Source organism: Pleurodeles waltl, chromosome 4_1 (genome assembly GCF_031143425.1).
Source record: "Pleurodeles waltl isolate 20211129_DDA chromosome 4_1, aPleWal1.hap1.20221129, whole genome shotgun sequence".
In the NCBI taxonomy this organism is placed as follows: Eukaryota; Metazoa; Chordata; class Amphibia; order Caudata; family Salamandridae; genus Pleurodeles; species Pleurodeles waltl.
The window spans coordinates 998,774,518-998,784,398 of record NC_090442.1 but is presented as its reverse complement, the minus strand read 5'-3'; positions in this window follow the sequence as shown (position 1 = coordinate 998,784,398).

The window sequence follows — 9,881 nt, the reverse complement described above, 5'->3', positions numbered from 1 at the left end:
TTCCTCAGGAGGGGTGCAGCAAGGAAAGCAGCCTTAGTCCTCCACCACTCCCTGTTCACGTGTCCCCGGTAGGGGGGAGACTTGCCCAACTTCTTCCCATGTGGGAGTTTATAACATCAGACTCCTGGGTCATCGACATTGTGAAGAAGGGGGTATGCTCTTCCCTTTTGGGAGTTCCCTCCTCCCTTCCCTCCCCGCCCATCCTTCTGTTCGGAAGACCATCTTCTGTTACTGCAACAGGAGGTGTTATCCCTATTGTCAAAGGGTGCAGTGGAGTTGGTCCCGGAGCAGGAGAGGGGTCAGGGCTGTTATTCAAGATACTTCCTGATCCCCCAAAAAGATGGTCGGTTGAGACCAATCTTGGACCTGAGGATTTTGAATTGGTTCCTCAAGCAGGAAAAGTTCAAGATGCTGACCCTATCACAGGTTCTTTTGGCGTTGAATGAAGGAGATTGGATGGTGTTGATTTGCAGGATGCGTACTTCCATATTCCGATCCTCAAATCGCACAGGAAGTATCTCCGGTTTCTGGTGGGGTCGCAGCATTATCAGTTTGCAGTCCTCCCGTTTGGTCTTACTTCAGCACCTCGAGTCTTCACAAAGGTGATGCGGTGGTTGCGGCAGAGCTCAGAAGAAGAGGGATAGCAGTGTTTCCCTATCTGGATGATTGGTTGATCAAAGCCAAGCCTCCAGGGCTCGTGCGGCTTCACCTGCAGTCGACAACTCAGTTGTTGTTCAACCTGGGATTTTCAATCAATGTGCCCAAATCTCACCTGGAGCCCTCGCAACGCCTCCTGTTCATAGGGGCAGTACTGGACACAACATTGAATCGGGCCTTTCCTCTGCCCCAGCGGGTTCAGGACATTCAGGCGCTGATTCCAATGTTTCGAAATGGAGCGGTAGTTCCAGTCCTCAAGGTCCTACGTCTGCTCGGTCTTTTTGCTTCTTGCATACTGCTGGTCACTCATGCACGCTGGCACATGAGGGCTCTTAAGTGGTGCATGTGCAGGCAGTGGTTTCAGCACAAAGGAGATCTCGAGGATTCGATCAGGATCTCCATAGACACTGCGGTGGATCTTCTGTGGTGGGCTGCGGTCGGCAACCTGTTGCAGGGAAGGCCGTTCTCGCTGCCTCAGACAGTGGCCACGGTTGTAACGGATGCTTCCACTCTAGGGTGGGGAGATCATCTGGGGGACCTGGAGATCAAAGACCTTTGGTCTCCAGTAGAACAGAGGTTTCACATCAATCTGTTAGTTGCGGGCTGTACGTCTGGCACTCAAGGCCTTTCTCCTTTCCCTTCGTGGTCAGTCAGTCCAGGTTCTGACGGACATCACTACCGCGATGTGGTATATAAACAAGCCGGGAGGTGTGGGGTCGTATCTTCTCTGCAGAGAAGCTCTTCGACTCTGGTCCTGGCTTCAGGATCACCAGATTTGCTTGGTAGCAAGTCATTTGGCCGGGGTTCTGAATGCACGTGCGGATGTTCTCAGTCGATGCATTTCGGTTGACCACGAGTGGCGTCTTCATCCGGATCTGGTTCTTTACATCTTCCAGATGTGGGGGTGTCCGAGGATAAATCTGTTTGCTCCTCAGGAGAACGCGCATTGCCCGTTGTTTTGCAGCCTCCAGTATCCGGTGCAAGGAGCTTTGGGGGGGCGTGTTTCAGATGTCCTGGAAGGGTCAGTTGCTTTACTCGTTTCCTCCCATACCCCTAATTCCTCGAGTTCTGAGGAAGATCCGACAAGACGGGGCTCAGGTCATCTTGATAGCCCCGGATTGGCCGAACAGGGTGTGGTATTCGGACCTTCTCCAACTCTCTCTGTGCCCTCCGCTCCATCTCCCTTACAGGGTAGACCTCCTCTCGCAGTCGCAGGGGCAGATTCTACATCCCCACCTCCAGAGTCTGCACCTTCATGCCTGGAGATTGAACGGGGCAATCTGAGTGCCTTTTCTCTCCCGCCGGAAGTGGTGGATGTTATTTTATCGGCCAGGCGACACTCCACCAAATCGATCTACGCAAGTAGGTGGGCTAGATTTGTACGTTTGTTGTGGAGAGAATCAAATTATTCCCTTAAAGGTTGCTTGTCTGATATATTATTATTTGCTCTTTCCTTGGCACAGAAGGGTTGTGCAGTTGCCACAGTTAAGGGCTATTTATCAGCACTGTCGGCTTTTCTGTGCCTCCCAGATCAACCCTCCTTGTTTAAATCTCCACTTGTTTTGAGGTTTGTTAAGGGTCTCACTAATAGGTTTCCGCCCACTCCGTTTGTTATGCCACAGTGGGATCTTAACTTGGTATTAACATTTCTAATGGGTTCACCATTTGAGCCAATGCACTCTTGTTCTTTGGTTTGCTGGTCTTTAAGACTGTATTTCTGGTAGCCATAACATCGGCCAGAAGAGTAAGTGAGCTTCAGGCTCTTAGTGTAGAGTCTCCATACCTTTCCTTCTTTAGAGACAAAGTGGTGTTAAGGACCAAGGCGGCTTTCCTCCCGAAGGTTGTTACACCCTTTCACTTGGGGCAGTCTATTACTCTCTCTTCCTTTTACCCTCCACCTCATCCATCCAAGGAGGAATAGAGGCTCCACCGACTGGATCCACGAAGAGCTTTGAGCTTCTTTGTCGACAGGATGAGGGAGTTCAGGCAAGATGATCAGCTCTTCATTGGATACGTGGGGAAGAGGAAAGGCAGAGCAGTCCACAAGAGAACGCTATCCAGGTGGGTCATTCTCTGTATCAAGCTTTGTTATTCCTTAGCGAAGAAAGAACCACCTGTGGGGCTTCGTGCTCATTCCACCAGAGCTAAGGCTGCTTCTTCCTCTTTAGCTAGAGTTGTTCCTGTGGTTGACATCTGCAAGGCGGCAACTTGGGCATCCCTCCATACTTTTGTCAAACATTATTGTTTGGATTCTGAGGTTAGGAGGGATGGCCATTTTGCACGCTCAGTGCTGCAGGATTTCTTGGTTTGACCATTCAGACACCCACCTCCGGAGGTAGTACTGCTTTGGGACTCTATTCTTTAGGTGAGGAATCCACAGGTAGGTGTATCCATCAGAAGAATAAGTTACTTACCTTCGGTAACGCTTTTTCTGGTGGATACAATAACTACCTGTGGATTCCTCACGGTCCCACCCGCCTTCCCGTTGCCTGACTGGTCGTACCATGAAATCCAAGGGTGAGCACCGTTGTCTTGTATATATGTATATGCTTGGATCATGTATATAGCTATGGCATGTATATATGCATTTCTTTCTCTGGTTTAGATGATTCAAGGAAACATGATTGAACTTGACTGACATATTTGTTTCCATATGGAACAGGTATTGCCGTTAGTTTCTTTTTATTTTTATTGTAATAAATGTTGCATTTTCACGTAATTTGATGTGATTATGTTCTCTTCAAGGTCAATGTTTACCTGTTTGCCTCAAAGGCACGTAAAAAATGGTGATAACTGACGTCTGCACGTCGACGAGGGCTTCTTATTGCCTGGATGACATCATACAGCGTCGCGTGGAGTTGGGCAATTGTGACGTCAACGTGCAGAGCTAGAAGAAAATTTCCGTCGAAGCTGGCGCGAGGGGGAGAATTCTTTAGGTGAGGAATCCACAGGTAGTTATTGTATCCACCAGAAAAAGCGTTTCCGAAGGTAAGTAACTTATTCATTTGGTGAAAAGGCAGAATCAGCGCTGGAGAGCCTCCTGGGCCACCGTCCTCCGCCAGGCCCACATCTTGCACAGGGACACAGACGTGGTACCTTTAGAGCCAGAGGGTCTGGCCAGAAGTCGTCCACCACCCAGCCCCCCTCCTCCACAGTATCCAAGCCCTCCTAGTGTAATTCTGCAAGGCCATGTATGTCCAGTTGGAGAGAAGATTCAATTTAATCTCCCTTATTGGCGGTCCATAACATCGGATAATTGGGAATTGCAGATCATACAGAAGGGCTATTCACTCCCTTTCTAGTCTTTCCCTCCCCCAGTGCCTCCATCAAAAGAATGGCTGATGGAGGATCACTTAGTTTTGCTCCGTGAGGAAGTTACAGCTCTCATTGCCAAGGGAGCCAGAGAAAGGGTCCTGATATCACAAGTAGGCAGTGGTTGTTATTCCTGCTACTTTCTGATACCCAAAAAGAACAAGGGCCTTTGCTCTATTCTGAATTTGCGAGGCATGAGCCTCTTCCTCAGAAAGGAGAAATTCAAAATGCTCACTCCGACTCAGGTCTTGTTTGTCCTAGACCAAGGTGACTGGATGGTAGTGTTGGCCTTGAAAGAAGCATATTTCCATGCCTCCCTACTCTATGGACACTTCTGCTAGGTTCAGAGACTGTCCCTTTCAGGGCCTTAGGGTTTTTTGCACAGACAAACTGTTAGTTCTTTCCATGGCTCTGTGCTTCTGGGGTGGAAGTTTGTTGAAAAGGAACTGATGTACGTGCGCCTGGGTGGTGCCGTTATAGGCGACTGCGATGTCGCAGATGGCTCCAGTGAGGCCCACGACGTCCCGCGAACCCGAACGATCCCACCCGATGGTGTGTGCAAGAGTATTGCTCTGCAAAAGTTCCAGATCCTAAGCTGACACTAGGAAATTATAAAGGTAAGGAAATTGCAGCTAGATAGTCTCTACCAGATAGAGTTACCGAAGGTAAGTAACTTGTTTTTCAGTGCTTCATGGTTGAAGCTTCTGTTATCAATATTTTGTCACCAGTGGAGCGAAAGCAAGAAATGCCTTTTTGGTAGGTTGGTCAAGGATATATATCTACACTTTTCCTTGGGTTCTTATTCTTTCCAATGTGATTGACAAATTGATATAATTCAACTGACTAGAATTTTGTTTGCTCTTGAAAGGCCAAGGCATTGATACTATCCTGTTCTGCTTCACCTCCATGGTCATGAGATGCTATGCAAGATTTTCCACCCCTGGATGGCACTGCAGGGCTTGACAAACTGGCTTTGAGTGTCTGCTGTACAGTCACCTAAATCTTAAAGGTCATGGTAGGAATATCCTAAGATGTTAAATGTCCTATGTCAGCATGAGCCTGCAAATGGAATATATTCTATTTCTGGTACTCGCAGAAATTGATGGACCCCGAAACTTACTAGCATACCTCCTTTTGTCACTTTGCAAAATCCTGCTTTCATTTTTCCCCTTGATAAGTGTGCATATGGCTGCTATCATTGCTTAGAGGACATGTCCTCAGAAATATTTTTTTCACTATCCCTGGGATCACAGATGTTTCTTAGGGAAGGCCACCCGCCACCCCTTCTCTCAGTTAAAAGGCTGTTTCTTCCCTGTGACATTAAAAGTATCCTGTCTAAAATAATGGGGACACATTTGAAGCCTCTGCTTAAATCAGTGGCATTTCTGGTACCCATTAGTTTGGCCACGGGCTGAAAACTATATGCACTGAAAAACCGGATAGTGATTTGTATTGTAGCAAAGAACAAATTACTTGCCCTCCGATATGGCCTTTTCTGGTGGAGAATGTATGTAACCACAGGTTCTTTACCTTATAATATTGCCCAGGTGTTAGACTGGATCTGGAAAATCTTAAGCAGTACCCTGCATGCCAGTGGATGGTGCGGACTGCTCAGGCTGATGTGATGTCATCCATGCTAAATGTGACATGCCCAGTGGCTATTTGGGCATGACCCTGGCACACTGATGTTGGTTTCTTTTGTGACCCTGTCGGCTCCCACAGATGCAGAGCCTCATCAGAACATGTTATGAGTGTGCTGTATCTAAGACAGCCTTTCTCCTGAGGAAGTACAGTTCGCAGAGTGGAGGAAGGGAGGATCAGTAAGGAATCTGTACTTAGATCATCTCTACCAGAAAAAGTGTTACTAATCATAGATCACTTACCTTAGAATAGATACCACAGCAATAACCTCCCAGGTGCGAAGGAACTGCAATCTGACTTAAACCAAAAACTCCTGCAGGGCTGAGTGGCTAAAATGTCTGTTTTGACAGACCTGCCCATCCGAGTGATGCCCACATAGCTGCCTAGCAGATATCAAGGACAGGAACCCAGTGCACTAATGCAGTATTTGCAGCTTTGGTTCTGATGAAGTGAGCCCTCAACCTTTCTGGAGGCTGGTTCTTTGCTAATCTTAGCAGATCTTAATTCAGAGTGAAATCCATCTAGAAATTGATTGTCCTCTTGCACAGCTTTGTCCTTCTTTGATACAGGGAATCCAATGAAAGGCTGAGTGTCCAGTCAGTGGTATGATCATTATAAAAACTAAGAGCTCTTTTTTCTTTTCTTTGTTTTTTTTTTTGTTTTTTTTTGTGGATCAAACAACGCTGGAAGGGTGATTGCTTGACTGAGGTGACAGCGAGTCACCAGCCTGGGTAGAAAGGAGCCATGCATTCTGAGAACCAGTTTGTCCTTAAAGAACATAGTTTTCCAAGGCTGAGTCAAGAGAACCTGAAACTTACTAACCCTCCAGACTAAGGTTAAGACCACCAAGACTGTTTTGAGAGTCAGAAGACTGAGAGGACAGCTATGCATGGGCTCAAAGGGGGAATTAATCAGAATCCGATTAAAGTCCCACTGGGTCATGAAAGGGTAAGGTGGAACTGTGCTGCTCACCTTTCAGAAGTGACTCACAACAGTTGACTTAAACAGGGACGGACGATCTGGCTACCTCAAAAAATCAGAGAAAGCCACCAAGTACCCTTTAACAATGCCAGACCCTGATGGGTTAAGGACAATCCAAACAACATCTCAGACAGATGGGCATGATGCTCTTGTCTGAACTTAAAATTTGTCCCAGTGGCAGGTGTATACAGACTTTGACGGGTGACTGTTTGGCTACCAGAATAACATCTACAACCTTGGGTGGGGGGGGAGGTCAAAGTTGCTCAGCTGTCTCCATCTCCAAACATGAGGATAGAGCATCCGCAGGTTGGGATGTAAGACCAGACCCTGCTTTGGTGACAGGAGATCCTCCCACCTGGGCAGCCACATTGGAGATGGAACTCTCAACCCAGGAGCTCTAAATACCTAGGTCTCCATCCCCAGTCCAAAGCCATTAGGATGACTTGGGCCCAGTCGGTCCTGTATGTCTTGAGGACCCAGGGCAGGAGTGGTATCAGCAGAAAGGCGTACAGGAGTTTCATGTTCCACTTATAGCGGAATACTTGGCGGGGTAAATGGATCAAGCCAAGTTTCTCTCCATTCTTGGTAGAGACCTTGCATCTCCTCCGGGTGTACACAACAGTTATGGGCCTGAATTTAAGAACTTTTCTTGCGCCCCTTACCGCCACCATGTGGGCGCCATATTTAATATACAGCGCACCATAGTGCAGGGTTGGGGCAATAGCGTCAAAAACTTTTAGCTACTGATGTCCGGTGCAGGATTAACGCCAACATTTTGGCGCTAATCCTGCAGAATACATAGGGGCCCATTGTAAATAATGGTATGCCCCCTTTTAACACCTGCTCTGTGCAGGCATTAAATATAGCCGCTAAAAATGGCACAGTGGAATCTCTTATATTCCACTATGCCATTTTTGTGGTGCCCCTAACATGGGAACGCCCCCCCTTGCATACAGTATGCCTGCCGCAGGCATAATGTGACGCCAGGGGTTACAAAGAGGCACAATGCATGCATTGCGTCAATTTGTAAATGTGGTGCAGTGAATTTTGCCTCGTCGGGCCACATTAGCATCATAACAAAATTACACTAGTGTGGCTAAAGGAGGCACAGAGGACCAGATTCATAGTTTTTGACGTAAAGCTGCACTAACGCAGTTTTGGGTCAAAAAGTGTAGTGGTGACTAGCGCCATTATATAACACCACCCAGGCATCATATTTATCCTATGATGCTGGGTGGTGCTAAAAATTGTTTAGAGACATTTTTTCTCAACGTTAACTATTGCGCCTTGTCATAAGGCAAAATGACGTTCACGCCGGAAAAATTAGACTAACCCATTTTACGACACATAAACATGTTGCAAAACAGAAATGCACCATTTTTGCCTGCAATAGCGTCAAATACAGACACTAACGGAGAAAACAGTGCAAAGGAGAGGCAAGATGGACCCAGAAAGCCAAAAGAGACCCCCAGGGAGACCCCAATCAACCAGGAACCAGCCAGGAGGATACAGGCAATACCCACGGGAGGGAGAAGAAAAAGAGAAAGTGTTGTTTCAGTGCAGAGGAGTATGAAATAATGGTGAGAGAGGTGACTCAACATCAACTCTTCATCACCTCAAAATTGCCAATTGGAAGGAGAGAGGCAATTTGTCAGCAGATAGCAGACAAGATTAACAGTGTGGAAGAGGTCAGGAGAACCGTAACAGAGTGCAAAAAACGCTGGCATGACTGCAAGCGAAGGACAAAGGAAATAATGGCAATGTCAGTCACCAGATCCTCGGGGTCTGTGCATGTTCCCAACACGTCCACCACTGAACAGCTCCAAGACTCTGATAGATAAATCACAGAGACTGAGAGAGTTGAAGAGGGTATTAGGAAGGGAACAGCTGGGAAGGAGACCTGTAGTAAGAAAAAGGTTAGAACACACGATATGAAAATTATATCTCCTAAAATCAATAATAGACTATGATTCTAAGCCTAGTCACTCTGAAAACATGAACAATCTAAGAGTTAAGTTTAAAATGATTAAGTTTCAAGATGGCCGGATACCTGTAGGGGAATCAAGATGAATTAAATGAACTTTCTTATTCAAGTACTTTCCTTTACATGAGAATCAGAAAAACATTCTGACTAAATTTTAAACCAGTCATATGATTCCTGTTTTGAGAATGTATACTAGGACCATACAATATTGCATCTAGAAACTCTGGCCTTCTGTGTACTCTTAAAATGTTTCAACACAAATTGCGCATATTGCAATTATATATATATATGTAGTAAACACCATAAAAGATTGTGCACCATGAATAACACGATATGGATTCAGGAAACAAATCACATAACTTGTCAACTCGAATATTACATAATAAATATCTTAGAATAGTGGCATACAATAAACAACATGAAATAAACTCGAGGAGAGCATCTTGCCGATTCGAGTGTCACCATGTAAAATACCAAGAAATGGTAACACGCAATGACTATCAAGGTCAAATCATCATTAATCGAATCGCGTGTCTTACCGATTCGTAAAACACGATGTAAATGTCAAGAAATAACAGCTCACAATAAATAACAAGATCAAAGTACAATGAAACGAATCGTGCTTCTTTTGCCGATTCTTAAGCCACCATGTAAATGTCAAGAAATGGTAGCGCGCAATTAACAACAAAGAAAAATCCTCATGAAACAAGTTGCGCGTCTTGTCAATTCGTAAAACATCATGTAAATGTCAAGAAATAGTAGCGCGTGGTGGACAACAATGTTTAAACACCATAAAACGAATCGCACGTCTTGCCGATTCTTAAGCCACCATGCCAATGTCAAGAAATGGTAGCACGCAATGAATAACAAAGTCAAACCCTTATGAAACCAATCGCGCGTCTTGCCTATTTGTAAACTACCATATAAATGTCAAGAAATGGTAGTGCGCAAGTAATCTCTTACTCATTTAAACATTAAACCAAGAATATGAAAATTCTCAATAACGGTGTCTGGACAGTCCAACCATCGTCTTACCGCCTGGAACAATGATCACCAATGAAGGATGAAGGGCAGAAGATTGGAAAATCCAAATAGGCCGCCGGAACAGGAGCTCAGGAAGAAGCTGCTGCTCTGCACCGGGACCTCTGAATAGTGAGCACTGGGAGTTGGGCTGGCTCTCTTTTATAGAGTCTTGGTCCAGCCCAGAACCACGCCCAGGAATGTTGCAGGGAAAGTCTCTGGAAGGCCCTGGAAAGGGGCCACACCCTAACACACTCTGAAAACCTGCAGCAATACATTGCAAAGG